This window comes from Lepus europaeus, chromosome 2 (assembly GCF_033115175.1).
Source record: "Lepus europaeus isolate LE1 chromosome 2, mLepTim1.pri, whole genome shotgun sequence".
Taxonomy (NCBI): Eukaryota; Metazoa; Chordata; class Mammalia; order Lagomorpha; family Leporidae; genus Lepus; species Lepus europaeus.
The window spans coordinates 35,076,172-35,092,813 of NC_084828.1; positions in this window are offsets into that span (position 1 = coordinate 35,076,172).

Consider the following 16,642-nt stretch of genomic DNA (forward strand, 5'->3'; position numbering starts at 1 on the left):
CAGCGTCCAAAATCTTTATGTGTTTCATTTGATGTTGTTAGAACAGCAAAGAAATTGGCATAAAATTGGTTAATAGTATTGTCAAAATTGTGTATTGTGTACTCACTGGGAAAAAAATAAAATATATTCACATTTCAAATTTGTAAAAAAGCCATTTATGTAAAACTAACTTGCTTGTAGACAAACCAAAACTAGACCATTCTGTCACTTTGAGCCTTTTACATTAATATTTTGTGACCAGAGGCATTCTGTCATTCCCTTATTTAGTTGTAGACTGAACTAAGTATGAATTCTTATTTGTTGGCAGTCAATAAGACACTGGTGACAGTAAAAAGAAGCTGAAATTATCAGTCCCCCTCTGTCTGCACTAATCTACTGAACTGTTGGCTTTCCCACCAGAAAGATCTGTTTACATGTATATTTGGGAAAGTGTCTCACAGACTGAGTAGAAAAGAAAAATATCCAATTGTGATATACTTAATAAATATTTCATTCTTTTACACTGTAAGTTACAACTATATTTCTCTAAAAATTAAAAGAAGTAATTGCTGTCTTCTCTAGTAAAGACAGTATAAAAGGATAGAGGAAAAAAAGAAAATTATTTAATCCTGCAACATTCACTTAAAAATCTTTTTCATGGCCAGTATTGTGGCACAGTGGGTTAAGTTACCACTTGCAACACCAGTATCCCATGCCAGAGTGTGATAGGCTGCTTCGCTTACAATGCTAGTGTGCCTGGGAAGAAGAGAAGATAGCCCAAGAACTTGGGATCTGTCACCCATGTGGGAGAGACCAGGATGGACTTTCTGAATCATGGCTTTAGCCTGGCCCCGCCCTGGCTGTTGAGGCCGTTTGGAGAGTGAACCAGCAGATAGAAGATGTCTCTCCCTCTCTCTTACCTGCCATTCTCTCTCCCTGTCTCTCCAATTCTCTCTGATTTTCAAATAAATAAACCTTAAAATATTTTAAAAATACATGTTAAATGAACAATATCAAGAATCTAGATAATTAGATTAGAATTTAAAAAATAATTTCGCATTAATATAATGACCATATGTGATATAAATGATTAAACTGTATCAGTGTATCAACATGAAGAATTTTAGAACTGCAAAACAACCATTGCTTTATGGAATTTATATATAGTATGAAAATATTCTTGGGGCACAAGTATGCAAAATAATCAGAAAGGATGATTAAAATAATACACTATTGTGGGGCTTACATAGTGGCAAAGCAGGTTAAACTTCTGCTTGTGATGCCAACATCCCATATAGACAGTTGTTCAAGTCTTGGCTGCTCCACTTTTGATCCAGCTCCCTGCAAATGTGCCTGGGAAACCAGCAGAGGTTGGCGAAAGTACTTGGGCCACTTCCACCCATGAAGGAGACCCAAGTGGAATCCCAGGCTCCTGGCTATGTCCTGGCCCAGCCCCAGATTTTGTGGCCACTCTCTATATAATTAGGGCTCTCTATATAGATAGATAGTGTGCGCTCTCTTGCTCTCGCTCTCGCTCTCACTCTATTTGTAACTCTGAAATAAATAAATCTTTTTAAAAATGCACTATCCTTGCTTGAGTATATATTACTGAATTCTCTATTCTCTCAAGTATATAGTAAATACTAGTGTATTTTGCTACAGAAAAATATATCTGTGTTACAGGAGAGTATTTACACACTTAATACCATCAATGTGTGCAAATTCATTTTTACTCTTTCACAGAGGAGAGAACAAGGTTCACAATAAAATTCATTTCACAGCAGATGTGAAATACAATAACCCAGCAACAAAAAACCAAGCTTAAGAAAACAAAAAACAAAGCCAATAGAAAGGCTGTTAGGAGGGGAAGACACAATGTTGTCTCAAAAGCTCTTACCTTGGCAATCTCGGTGCAGTCTTAGCTTCGGCCTTGAGCTCCATCAGCATAGAGAAAGTACACATGGGTCTTAAGAAGCTACCAAGAAATGTAGATAAAAACTCTGAAGGTGATTTACCTTACATCTTGTAGTCCGCACATTTTCTCCTTGCAGTAGTCAAGCTACAAGAAAAAGTAAATACATATTTCCAAGAATTCAGATATTATAAGATATTACTAAGACATTTGATTATATATATATATATAAGTATATATAATTAAGTGTATAAAACCTGTTATGAAATTTGTGCATGGTATGTTAGTAATCACTGAAAGCTACATTTATGTTTAAGATACAATGGCATTGTTCTTATTCATTTCATGCCACTGTTAAATGCCCTTATTGTAGCTTCCTTTGCCTAAAAAAATTCTTTCACAGATACTGCATCTAGGAAGAAGACAGTAATTTTCATATTCAAAACAAATTCAAGAATTTTAAAACTTTTTTTTTAGTTAGCTTTTAACAGATGCAATACAGTTCATAGGTAAAATTCTGAGAATATATGGAATTCCCTTCCTCCTACCCTCCCTGTTTCTTTCTTCCTCCTCTCCTCTCCTCTCCCTCCTCTCCCCTCCCCTCCCCTCTCCTCCTCTCCTTTCCCTTTCCCTTTTTAGTTTTTGAGATAACATTTTAAATTTACAATACAAAGACTTAATGGTTCACCAAATGAAAAGTTTAACAAGTAAAATTAAAAAAAAAAATCAAAAACCTGGTTTACCTGGAATATAGGCAAGGGCTATCAATAATAATTGAATGCCAAGCTGACCATTTCATTCATATACAGCAAATTTTAAAGTAACCACAGATCATTGAAACTGTCATCTCTGGGGTGGGTTGATGCCAGGGCCCTGACTGACTGGGGAGCTGCTGAGTATGTAAGTCTGAACACTACTGCTGCTGGGGAAAAATCCAATCGATGCCTCATTAGCAGCAGAGGCGGGAGACAGGTAGGGAAACACTGGGCATCCATACTATGGTTTTCCAGACATAGCTGAAAGTTTTTTTCTGACAAACCTGTTTTTCCTTTTAATTTGGTTATTCAAAGGAATGCTTTGCAAACAAGCATTGAGACACCATCTTAAGAATTAAATATTCATGATAGCTAAAAAAAATAATTTTTGCTTTCATAAATAGAATAATATTTTCTGTTCAATGTTGCCCCAATATTTAGGACAGCATCTTTTTGATTAATGTTTTTATGGTGGGGGGAAAAGGCCAAAAAGCAAGGCATTCAAGTATGTTGCCAAGCAATACGTACTCTACAAGCTTTATTCCTATCTCCTACCTCATCATCTCATACATTTTCTTGTCTTTCTCAAAATGGTCTATAGGCTATTCAAAGGTATTTAAAAAATAAAGAAGGATGGGAGCTTCACACTGAATATGTAAAGAGCTTTGTATACTATTTGACTTCTTCTCACTTCGGTTCAAATCTTACAAGGTATAAAAATCCTTTATCCTGGGGCATCATAGGAGCTTAGTATTCTGTGAAACTGACTGAAAAATACTCTTCTAGAAACTGCCATTCCTCATTCTCCCCCTAGATTCTACTTTAGTGTCTTCAGAGGCACTGCATGCCACGACTTTCTGTGGCTTTTTAAATCTATATAGTCATTGGAAAAATCATGTAAAACACAAGCATTTGGCAGAAATGGTAGAAAAAATATGCAGTGAGAAATTTATTTAATTACATTTTGAAAACTTAGCTGAGATCAGTGTTCAGAACTTTAGCAACAAGTATCGTTGCATCATTCCCTTTAGCTTGTCAGCATTTCTTTTATGCACTGTCAGCTCTTGCAATTATTGAGCTAAAATTGGAGCATGAAAATATATTCATGTTGTATTCCCACCCCCAGCTCACAACTCCCACAAAAGGGTAATTATTTTTAAAGACTACTATCTGGTTACTACCAGGTTTTACTTCAAGTGGAACTTTGCTAAAAATAAGAGTAGAAAACACAAAATTCAGAGATTGGGAGCTTATAAATGTCCCAGAAATATAATCTAGGTCTAAGTCCCAGTGAAATCTGAGATATAGTTATCTAGAAATGATGAAAATCAGGATAGTCAGAAATAGATGTAGAATCACAGAAACAAAAACAGAGGGTTACTACTACATGATTTTTCAGTGGAAATGAGTACAATGTTATGAGAAAATAAGATGGAATAGAAGCAGTTAAGATTTAAACTTATTTGAGTAATTTTGAATGATGGTGGCGTGATGCCATCAATAAATTAAAATACCCAATAGAGGTTGATTTGAGAACAGCTGCCAATGGGTAATGGTTATTCAAATAAAATTGATGGGACATGGAAATGGAAGCAGCCTCAAAAAAAGACACATGAGAGTAGTGAGTGTTCAAATTAAGAAAAGGGATTAAAACATTTGCAACAAATATATACAAGCATTTCTTGTGCAAGTAATTAACAAGAATTAAATCCTTGTTTTTATCAGTGCTGGTCATGGTGTTTTTTCCCTACCATTTGGAGCATACTACAATTATACTTAAAATGTCTCATATAATACAAAATCTGATATCCATATGATAATAAACTTTAAAGAAATATCTGTATCCAATGTCAAATATCAACTAATTCCTAATCAGATCATCTGAGCAGTCATTTTAAAAGTTGAAACTCACGATCTTGATGAAAACCCTTTTTATCATTAATACTCCAGTAAAAAGATATTTTGTATTTAGCCTAATAATATTGCAAACAAAAAGAGTTATAATACTTGGATATATTAATTTGTGAGTAAACATATTAGGAGATAAACACACATACTACTGAACACAAATAACATATTTATATGCATATTATTTATAACTAATTGGGGTAATATAAGGCATAGAATGAGTATTAGAAGTAGATAGCAAAGCAAATCATATACCTGTAACATTGTTAATGTTTCAGAAATCAATTATGGAATTTTGGAGACAGCATTGAGGGATTAGTATGATCAGGCAAAACTTCAGTGATAAACAGAAATGTGTTTGGTTTGAATGGGAAAAATTGAGAGAAGAAAATTTGCAGGGGATGAAGCAGGCACAATGTAGTCGTTTGCCTGCAGAGAAACTGCACTGTAATGAGGAAACCAGTCATTTGAACCAAGATTTAATTCATGGGAATCCAAGATATGAAAATGAATTATATGTTGCTATAGTAGGGTAAGGTTGGCAGGCACCTAACTCAGACTCTAGGAGTCAATTCAGGCATCACAGACAGAATAACACCTTAGAGAATGTCTGGTTCTCCCAGACAAAAGAGTCAGAAGAGTGCTTCCCTTTTCCTGTGCAGAAGCACTGATCCATGAGACAGCACAGCCTTATAAAATACAGAATAGTAAAGGGTAAATGAAATAGTCAATGGTGCAGAATGTTGAGAAAACAGCAATGAAATATAATGGAGGAAAATAGCAGAGAAGAAGGTGAATGGAGCAAAAGAGGTAAACTAATGATGCATCAACTGAGGAAGGACCTAAAAGAATGTAGCCAAAGGGTGTACTATGCTCACTTCAAATGCTGCTCCTCTCTCCTCATTCTGAAGAGCAAAGGACATCTCACCCTATTCCATGGAGTTGTCCTTTGGGAAATGGAAAAAGTCATTTCACCTTCAAATTCTATGCTCAAACTGGCTATGTGTATGGTAAAATTCAAAAGAGAGTGGTATATAAGCACAAATCTGCAGCTTCATTAAATATCATAATTATAATGATGCATGAAATACTCCTACTTAGAAAGTGTGCAACTTCATGTAAACAATAACAGGAAATACCAGACAAAATACCAGACAATTCAGACTTCAGTGGTCAAGTAGAAACTTCATTATTGAAAATTAAGAACTCACACAGTGATGATAAATCTCACAGCAATAATCTGAACCAATCACAAAAGGAGCACAAATAAAGGTACCTCTTAGAAAGAATAGATGAATGAAACAAAGATAATGGTGTGCAATAAAACTTCCTACAGGAAAGTGGAATTGAAAGCAGAACTTGGTCTTTCTGTCTTTCCTCCCTCCCAGCCCGCCTTCCCTCGGGACTTCAATGACTTGTTCATTAGCTCTTATTAAAGACTAACAACAGAAAAGCTTATAAACATAAAAAATAATTATAGCATAAGACTAAATACTCATAAAATTGCAAAGTATAATTAATCATCCATTTCCTGCAAATATCTCTTCTAAAATGACTCCATAGTTATAAATATACAAGAACTCTATTTTCTTTAATACCCATATACTCATACACACACACACATACTGCATACAAAGCTATTTGCTGACAAAATAAACTGCTTTGAGACTTAGGGCGATATTCAGCATACACTTGAATACAGATTTGCCAGATCAGCTCTCCAGGCATGAATTTCACCTGCTCAACATTTTATTTGATATCTTTTTCAAGTTATAACTTGTTATCGGGGATTTCAAGTTTTCCATGTCAAAAATGAGTGCTATTAGAAATGATGCTTTCACCTTCAAAGACATGTATACATTTTTTTCCCATTTGATGTGTAAAAGAGCATTTCTAAATAAAGAGTATGGATTATTTAAAACTGCACACCACTAAGACACTATGTCTTTTTCTCCTTTTGCATCTGCTTGCCTCTAACAAAACCCTGAATTGAGGGGCTGACAAGTATTGAATTGATTTGAATATAGTGGTACCCACTATATTATTTTTATCATATTAAGTTGAACATCATTGTAACTTTACTTGTAAAAGCACCCATTGCATTTGACTGAAGAGCTTCAAGTCTCCACGTTTTGTATAATAATCTAATTATTATTGGAAATAAAGCACAGTGCATGAAAAATATATTTAGAAACTATTGAGTGCTAAGTTACGAAACTGTAAGTTTCAGGCTTAAATCCAACTAAAATAAACAATGAGGTGTAAAGCATCATTTTCCCTCCTTTTATCCAAGTAAATATGAAATTCCTCTGTAGAGGCAAACAGTAAAATTTAAAAGAGATTTTACTAAAATCTCAACAAGCAAAATGTTGACAGGAGATTCTTTTGTACAAATGCTGGATAAGAAAATAGTCCCATCTTCAACTGCAGCTTTGAATGTCAGGAGAGTATTTTTCTAATACATCATTTTAATATAAACCCTCTATAAAAGCTGAGGATTGGAGCCATAGTAAATATTACCTTATCCAAGGGGAATTTTATTGGTGGTGTAAAAGTGGAGGTTGTAGACTAATGTTGTGTACCTGGAGAGGTCAACCCATTTAAGCAACATACATTTAAGGAAAACATATGTCATTTTTTTCCTGTTAGAAGATCCCTGGATCATCTTAGGCATTTAGCTAATGCTTGTGTGCTGTGTCTGATGGAAGAAATTGTCTTTAAACTTAAAATGGTTCTTACATGTGCTCTCATAAAAGAACTTATGCTAATGCTGTTACAGAAAACCAGATTGGAAAAATTCCCTTAGTTCAAACAGGCACCAGAAGCTGGGTGGAGGATCAGCAGAAGCAGTTTATTAACATTGATGAGCCCAGTGGAATCACTTCCCAAGACTGGGTGGCCAATCCAGGTTTCTTACAATATTTATAGGTTCATCTGCATCACACATTAACAGTGATAGCAATGGTGGGCTTAGTTACAGTCTGTGAGACTCAGGACCACCCCTGAGACCACACTTATGGGGAACTTGAATGGGGGAGTTTCAGAAAACTGAGATTAGGACACCTACCCAGACATTTTAGCACCTACGGGGAACAGAGATATGGATGACTGCCCAGACATGCCAATATCCACGGGGAACTGGAACAGGGGTCACAGTAAACAGAGATTAGTTTATCTGACCTCCTTAGGGGTCTTGTCTCTTCCTTGTCTCTGTCTCTGGTCACGGCTTAAGTTCCTCTTCCATACTATGAACATGTGTTTCAATCTGTTGAGCCTACCACACAAGTCACCCAACACACATGACAATCAGGTCCATCTTTTTGCTTACTGCACAAACAAAACAATTTGTCATACTGTTCTTTTGAGAAGAGGAAAACTTCATTACTGGCCAGTAAGGAGAGCAAGAGATATGACAGAAATCTATATCCCCAATCTGGGGGAAGTTTTATAGATTAGGTAGAGAAAACTGGTATGCAGAAATGCTGGCAAAGCAAGTTCTGGATGGGGAGGTTTTGAATCCGGGCAGCATAGAATGATCGTGTTCTAAGCAGCTCTCTAAGAAAACACGGACTTAAAAAGTAAAATCAGCTTAAAAAAGTAAAGCACAAGATGGGGAAACTTTCAGGAAAGGAATGGGGAGATAAAACAAGTGGCAATTAAGTTTGGAATGTGAGGGTAAACTCGTTCAACAAGCAATCCAACCCAATATCAGATTTTTATGAAAAAAGCAAATCACCAGTTCAATGAGTAACTCTAAGAATTCCCACATTAGTTGTTGATGCATGTTCAATATACACATTTGTTTTGCTTAGTACACTGACTACTCAGCAATAATCACCAGAGAAAAATAGATGACAGGCTTCACTTCAGTTCTGCTTTTCTTGTTTACTAAATAAGAGGATATGCTTTTTTTCCTTATCATTGATCCAAGTTGTTAAGGTTCATAATCGAAATAAAAGATTAACTAAAAGAAAGTATATTTGATTAAAAACTATCATTAGACTACTCCCTGTTAATCTTGTTGAATAAAAGAAACAAACTTCTCCAAAAATATTGGTTTAAAGACACAGATTTACTATAAATTAGCAAGTTGTCAGTGGTAAATAGTTCCAGGATGGTTGTGATGGATAAATTGGAAACAAAAAATGCACAATTAGTTGTAAACTAATTTCATCCAAATTCTACCCACCTCTTATGTTGAATTTGCTCAAGAGAAAGGGCGCATTGTTTTGAAATTATGTTCAAAACTTTTTTTTTCATTAAGAAATATTGTCAAAAAACAAAGGAAACATTTATATAAGTAAATTTTTGAGAAATAATGCTTTATGCGGAGTATTAAAAACTCCATTGGAAATAATTATCTGGAGATCTTTCCAGTCTTATGTAAACTATCAGATACATATTTTAGAAAAGATGAGGTAAACAGTTCCCAGATGGGATATACAGAAGTAATAATCCTAAAATAAACTTTATATTCTGGATAAAAAAGTGATTCTCCTAGCATCTGCCTAATACTTTGAATGTCCTCGACATTTTCAAGGATATCTGCAAAAGCAGATACGTCAGACTGCACCAAACCATACTAACAGTCAGCATATTAATTGTATGTTTTCTAGGATTGTCCTTTAAAAACTACCACAAATAACTACATTTAAACACCATCACAATACCAGATTTCAAGGCATACTAAGGGACAGTGATAATCAAAACAGCCTGGTGCTGGCACAAAAATAAACATGTAGACCAATGGAACAGAATAGAAACTCCAGAAATTAATCTACAACCAACTAATCTTTGACAAATGAGCTAAAATCACTCCTTGGAGAAACGACAATCTCTTCAACAAATGCTATCAGGGAAATTGGATCTCTACAGGCAGAATTATGAAACAAGAACTCTACTTACACTGTATACAAAAATCAATTCACAGTGGATGAAGGATATAAATCTGTGACCTGATACCATCAAATTACTAGAGGAAAATATGGGAGAAACTGCAAGACATTGGTATGAGCAAAGGCTTCTTGGATAAGACCCCAGAAAGATAGGCAATAGAAGCAAAAACAGAAAAATGATATTACATCAAGCTAAAAAGATTCTGCTTGGCAAAGGAAATACTCAACAAAGTGAAAAGGCAACTGAGAGAATGGGAGAAAGTCTTTTAAAACTATACATCTGGTAAGTAATTAATATCCAGAGTATATAAGCAGTCAAGAAACTCAACAACAACAAAATAAACAATCCTATTTAGAAATAAGAAAAGGTCATGAACAGACATTTTTCAAAGGATAAAATTCAAATGACCAATAGACATATGAAAAGATGGCGAGAATCTCAAACTTTCAGGGAAATGCAAATCAAAACCACAATGAGGTACCACCTCACACCCACCAATTAGGATGCTGGTGAGGATGTAGAGAAAAAGGTACCCCAATTCACTATTGTAGGAAATGTAAACTAGTACAACCATTATGGGACACAATATGGTGATTCCTCAGGAATCTGAAAATAGGTCTAATATATGACCTGCCATGCCACTCTTAGGAATTTACACAAATGAAATGAAGTGAGCATATGAAAATGTTATTTGTACCTCCATTAATAGTAGCTCAATTCACAATTGCTAAGATATGAAATCAACCCAGATGCCCATCAACTGATGACTGTATTAACAAAATGTAGTATTTTTACATGTAGGAATATTTCTAAGCCATAAAAAAGAATGCGATCATGTCTTTTGCAACAAAATGGCTATTACTGAAGACCATTATGCTTAGTGACATTAGCTATTTCCTAATAGTCAAATATCATGTTTATGCTGATTTATGGGAATATAGAATACAAAAAATAAACACAACATATAAGAATGAAGCTGATATCTTATGATTTGATTATTATTTATAGTCCTTGTCTATATTCCTGTGAACAGTGGTCTTTCTGCTTTTTACTTGTTGAACATTATGGTTAGTGTGCATTAAACATCTAAAATCAAGTAAATAGAAAGTATGTTATTGTAAAAATTACAAAAGGAAGGAGGAGGGGCTGACGGAGGGAGGGGATTGAAGGGAACAATGGTTATATTAGAATTGTGTCTATGAAATACATGAAATCTGTTCTCTTTAATATTAATAAAAATTTTAAAAATAGCAAAAGTTATTTTGTCACAGTTCTGAATGCTACAAGTCCAAAATCAAGGTGTCTGCAGGTTTAGTTGCTTCTGAGGATACTATCCTTAAGTTGCAGATGAAACTGGATAATGGGAGGGGGGGAGACTGGAGGGGTTTTATGAGGTACTAAAAAAAGCCAAGACTATGTAGAAAGAGTACCCATAGAAATATGGACATTAAAAGCAATTCTGGTGAAACCTCAGAAAGAAAAGAGATAATGGAGAGAAAGTCTCCATTTTTACACATAATACATCCATTCTCACAAATGAAATGTTGACCAAACTGTGAGTATTACAAGCCACTCTAGGGAGATCTTAGAAATGAGGCAATAGGAGTGTGTTGAAAACTGGAGGACACGAGATCCTTGTTTTAAGTGTCACAGACATCATTTGCATTGTGTGCTTCTTCTTGTGTTTTGAGGAAGGTAGAAAATGCAAATGATCAGAGGAGCCAAGATGGCGGAATAGGGATGGAGTTTACTGAGAGTCCAGGAGAAGACAGATTAATAAAAGTGAAGATACTGTAGTCTCAGGGAAGAATTAGGGAAAAAACAGCAGAGGAAACTTTTCTGTAATTAGAGGGACATGGTGCATCTACGTGGAGGACATGGGCACCCATGACTTGGGACCCCAGCTGCCAAGACTCTCCGCACCAGCACTAGAAAGAGAGGTTAGACAAAACCGCAGTAGGCCAAGACACTGGCAGAAAAGCTGCAGGAAGAGCCTAGAGGGAATGACGCTTGAAGCCCCATGGGAGAAAGTAAACCAGTCTAACTAGAGAAGAGAAAAAGATAAAAGGGAAAGTACGGACACAATTCTCTTTCTCCAATCACCTTACAAAAGCCTATGAGCCAATAGAGCGGGTGCGATTTTGGACATATGTAATAGCTACGCCAGCTCGGGGCTGCACCTGGCAATCAGCCAAACAGAAAAACCTGACTTTGGTGGGGAGTAATAACAGGAGACTAAGACCTAGTGAATGTGTGGAGCTTATGAACTGGGACTGTGGAAAAAAAAAAATGAGGGTGTGAGGGAGAATTCACAGTGTGGCTGAGACTTGAGTAGTCTCGGTGAGAGACTCCACAAGCTCGGATGCTCCTGGCTACCCAGTGAGAAACACTGCAGGGGAATCTGGCTCGGGTAGCCCTGGCTACTGGGTGAGAGACATAGCAGGGGAATCTAAGCCTATACTGAGGACTGCACAGATCCTTTGTGTGGTCCTTAGGACAGAGTAGGCGAATATAATACCCACTGGGGCTAGCACTCAAGCACTGATTGCCATCGAGGAGAAGAGCTCAGCTGAGCAGAATTACATCTCTTCTTAGAGAGAGAGAGAGAGAGAGAGAGAGAGAGAGAGATTTACCATGCTAAACCTGGTTGTGTCATTTAGGCACATGCTTATCCTTGAAGAACTGAACAGAACACTCTGGCCACACCTACCACAAGCCTCTAGAGAATCACTGAAAACAGACAGTCCAATTACAAATGCCAAACAAAAAACGCAACAACCAAGGAAACAAGAATAAGGAAGACAACATGATGTTCCCAAAAGAACATGACACATCAATACAAGATTATGAAGATGATGAGATAAAAGAAATTCAAGAAATGAAACTCAGAAAATTTATGATGAGAATATTTAGAAGTAACCAAAAACAAATGCATGAACTACTAAAATCCATGCAGGACATGAAAGAATCTCTCTCTGATGAAGATAAACTTTTTTTTTTTTTTGCAGAGTTCTGGGTGAAGGAATCAAAATGAAATGAGGAATTTAATAGAACATGAAATTGAGGTATTGAAGAGAAATCAAAATGAAATGAAGAATTCAATAGAACAAATAAAAAACACAGTTGAGAGCCTTAAAAACAGAATCAGTGAGACAGAAGAGAATATTGACTTAGAAGACAGAGCATAGGAAAAAAATATAGTCAAAACAAAGCCAAGAAGGGGAAATTAGAAATCTAAAAAATATTGTTGGGATTCTATAGGATTCTATTAAAAAAAAAACAAAATTTGGGTTCTAGGAGTTCCTCCAGGCATGGAGAGAGAGAAAGGATTAGAAGGCCTTTTTACTGAGATACTAGCTGAAAAATTCCCAGGATTGAGAAAGAAAGAGACGTCCAAGACAGGAAGCACCCAGAACACCCAATAAACATGACCAGAAAAGATCCTCGCCATGACACATTGTAATCAAATTCACCACAGTGAAAGAATTTTTCACCATTCGTCCAGCCCTGCAAAAGATGCCTAAAGATGTGTTACACACAAAAACACAGAAACACACTCATCAATATGAAAGAAGGTAAAGAAAGAAAATCTCTCAGTAAAAGATCACAGGAAGTTCAAAGTATGTATTAGAAATATCTTTGGAAAAATGGCAGGGCAAAGTTACTACTTATCAATAGTCACATTGAATGTAAATGGTCTCAACTCTCCAGTTAAAAGACACAGACTGGCTGAATGGATTAAAAAACAAACCCATCTATTTGCTGCTTACAAGAAAAACATCTCTCCAACAAAGGTGCATGCAGACTGAAAGTGAAAGGTTGTAAAAAGATATTCCATGCCAACAGATATGAAAAAAAAGCTGGCATAGCCATCTTAATATCAGACAAAATAAACTTTAACACAAAAACTGTTAAGAGAGACAAAGAGGGGCACTATATAATGATTAAGGGATCAATTCAACAGGAAGATGTAACTATATTAAATGTATATGTACCTAATGACAGGGCACTGGTTTATTTAAAAGATATGTTCAGAGACTTAAAGGGAGACTTAGACTCCAATACAATAGTATTGGGGACTTCAATACTCCACTTTCAGCAATGGACAGATCAACCAGACAGAATATCAACAACAGCAGATTTAATCAACACTATAGCCCAAATGGATCTAACATTTATCTATAGAACTTTTCATCTTACACTTGAAGAATACACATTCTTCTTGGTAGTGCATGGAACTTTCTGTAGGACTGACCACATACTAGGCCATAAAGCAAGTCTCAAAATTCAAAAGAATCAAAACCATACCATACATCTTCTCAGACCACAGTGAAATGAAGCTGGAAATTAGCAACTCAGGAATCCTTATGGCATATGCAAACACATGGAGACTGAACAACATGCTCCTGAATGAACAATGGGTCATAGAAGAAATCAAAAGAGAAATCAAAAACTTTCTGGAAGCAAATGAAGATAATACAACATATCAACACTTTTGGGATTCAGCAAAAGCAGTGTTAAGAGGAAAGTTTATAGCAATAGGTGCCTACACCAAGAAATTGGAAAGGCACCAAATAAATGAGCTATAAATGCATCTCAAGGATCTAGAAAAACTAAAGGAAATCAAACCCAAAACCAGTAGGAGAGGAGAAATAATTAAAATCAGAGAGGAAATCAATAGAATTGAATCAAAAAACATTACAAAAGATCAGCAAAATTAAGAGCTGTTTTTTTTTTTTGAAAAAATAAACAAAATTGACACCCCATTGGCCCAACTACTAAAAAAAGTAAAGGTCCAAATCAATAAAATCAGAGATGAAAAAGGGAATGTAACAACAGACACCACAGAAATAAAAAGAGTCATCAGAAATTACTACAAAGCATTATATACCAGCAAACAGGGAAATCTATCAGAAATGGATAGATTCCTGGACACATACAACCTTCCTAAATGGAACCATGAAGACATAGAAAACCTAAACAGACCCATAACTGAGTCAGAAATTGAATCAGTAGTAAAGGCCCTCTGAAGAATGAAAAGCCCAGGACCAGATGGATTCACTGCTGAATTCTACCAGACATTTAAAGAAGAACCAACTCCAATTTTTCTCAAACTACTCAGAACAATCAAAAAAGAGGGAATCCTCCCAAATTCTTTCTATGAATCCAGCATCACCTTAATTCCTAAAACTGAAAAAGATGCAGCACTGAAAGAGAATTACAGACCAATTTCCCTGATGAACATAGACGCAAAAATCCTCAATATAATTCTGGCCAACAGAATTACACATCAAAAAGATCATCCACCCAGACCAAGCAGGATTCATCCGTGGTATGCAGGTATGGTTCAAAGTTCGCAAATCAATCAATGTGATACACCACATAATCAAACAGCAGAAGAAAAACTATATATTGTCTCAATAGATGCAGAGAAAGCATTTGATAAAATACAGCACCCTTTCATGATGAAACTTCTAAGCAAATTGGGTATTGAGGAACATTCCTCAACATAATCAAGGCAATTTATGAAAAACCCATGACAAGCATCCTATTGAATGGGGAAAAGTTGGAAGCATTTCCACTGAGATCTGATACCAAACAACGATGCCCCCTACACCACTGCTACTCAACATAGTTCTGGAAGTTTTAGCCAGAACAGTTAGGCAAGAAAAAGAAATTAAAGGGTACAAGTTGGGAAGGAAGAAGTCAAACTATCCCTTGTTGCAGATATGATTCTTTATTTAGGGGATCCACAGAAGTCTACTAAGAGACTATTGGAACTCATAGAAGAGTTTGACAAAGTAGCAGGATATCAAATCAATGCACAAAAATTAACAGCCTTTGTATACACAGACAATGCCATGGCTGAGAAAGAACTTCTAAGATCAATCCATTCACAATAGCTACAAAAACAATCAAACACCTTGGAATAAACTTAACCAAGGACGTTAAAGATCTCTACGATGAGAATTCAAAATATTAAAGAAAGAAATAGAAGAGGATACCAAAAAATGGAAAAATCTTCCATGTTCATGGATTAGAAGAATCAATATCATCAAAATGTCCATTCTCCCAAAAGCAATTTATAGATTCAATGCAATACCAATCAAAATACCAAAGACATTCTTCTCAGATCTGGAAAAAATGATGCTGAAATTCATATGGAGTCATAGGAGACCTCAATTAGCAAAAGCAATACTGTACAACAAAAGTAGAGCCAGAGGCATCACAATACCAGATTTCAAGACATATTACAGGGCAGTTGTTATCAAAACAACATGGTACTGGTACAGAAACAGATGGATAGAGCAGTGGAACAGAATAGAAACAGCAGAAATCAATCCAAACATCTATAGCCAACTTATATTTTATAAAGGATCGAATCCCAATCCCTGTGGTAAGGTCAGTCTATTCAACAAATGGTACTAGGAAAACTGGATTTCCACATGCAGAAGCATGAAGCAAGACCCCTACCTTATACCTTACACAAAAATGCACTCAACATGGATTCAAGATCTAAATCTACAACCTGATACCCTCAAATTATTAGAGAACATCGGAGAAACCCTGCAAGATATAGGCACAGGCAAATTTTTCTTGGAAAAGACCCTGGAGGCACAGGCAGTCAAATCCAGAATTAACAATTGGAATTACATCAAATCGAGAAGTTTCTGTACTGAAAAGAATCAGTAAGAAAAGTGAAGAGGCAACTGACAGAATGGGAGAAGATATTTGCAAATTATACAACTGATAAAGGATTACTAACAAGAATGTGCAAAGAGATCAAGAAACCCCACAGCAACACAACAAACAACCCACTTAAGAGATGGGCCAAGGACCTAAATAGACATTTTTCAAAAGAGGAAATCCGGGGGCTGGCTCCGTGGCTCACTTGGCTAATCCTCCTCCTGTGGCGCCAGCATCACATATGGGTGCCGGGTTCTAGTCCTGGTTGCTTCTCTTCCAGTCCAGCTCTCTGCTGTGGTTTGGGAGGGCTGTGGAGGATGGCCCAAGTGCTTTGGCCCATGCACCTGCATGGGAGATCAGGAAGAAGCACCTGGCTCCTGGCCGGCACAAATCTGGCCATAGTGGCCATTTGGGGAGTGAACCAACTGAAGGAAGACCTTTCCCTGTTTCTCTCTCTTACTCTCACTGTCTATAGCTCTACCTGTTAAAAAAAAAAGAAAGAAAG